This window comes from Morone saxatilis, unplaced genomic scaffold (assembly GCF_004916995.1).
Source record: "Morone saxatilis isolate NCDOM2014 unplaced genomic scaffold, NCSU_SB_2.0 Contig1, whole genome shotgun sequence".
Lineage (NCBI taxonomy): Eukaryota > Metazoa > Chordata > Actinopteri > Moronidae > Morone > Morone saxatilis.
Window position 1 is genome coordinate 6,452,063 of NW_023339651.1, and position 488 is coordinate 6,452,550.

Consider the following 488-nt stretch of genomic DNA (forward strand, 5'->3'; position numbering starts at 1 on the left):
TGTGAAATAATTATTTTGAGTCCAAATATGAACAAGCAAAAACACAGGGACTGAGAATGAAAACTGAGAATTAAGAAGTATTTTGTATTTTATTTTTATTTTTATTCTTCTTATCGTTTGAGTTTCAACTTGAGTTCAACACTCAATGTAACACTCATAAGGAGATGGGTGTGGTTTGATTGACAGTACTGGAAATATAAGCAAACAAGCCCACTAAGTGACACATATTGATTACAAAGCTGCTAAATCCTGATTGATGTAGAGTGGAGTATGTGACATCATGTTTCTATTCACTTCAAACTAGTAAAAAGAGCTCAGATAAAAACAGAAATGCAGAAATCTTTCATGTAAAATAACTAAACTGTTCTAAATTTGGAAAATAATGTGCTGATGTAGGAATCCACCACTCTTGACACAGTTTATTTACTTGAACTGAACTGAAGGAAACAATCAGTACAAATTGTTTGTATTTCTGTGTGTGTGTGTGT

The 488-nt window shown here is 32.0% G+C and overlaps 1 protein-coding gene across 1 annotated transcript in view; it reads right to left on the bottom strand.

Moving 5' to 3' along the window:
* The window catches only part of glud1b (glutamate dehydrogenase 1b), a gene marked incomplete in the record, with an annotated part of 15,172 nt that overhangs the window by 3,182 nt on the left and 11,502 nt on the right, over positions 1-488 (bottom strand).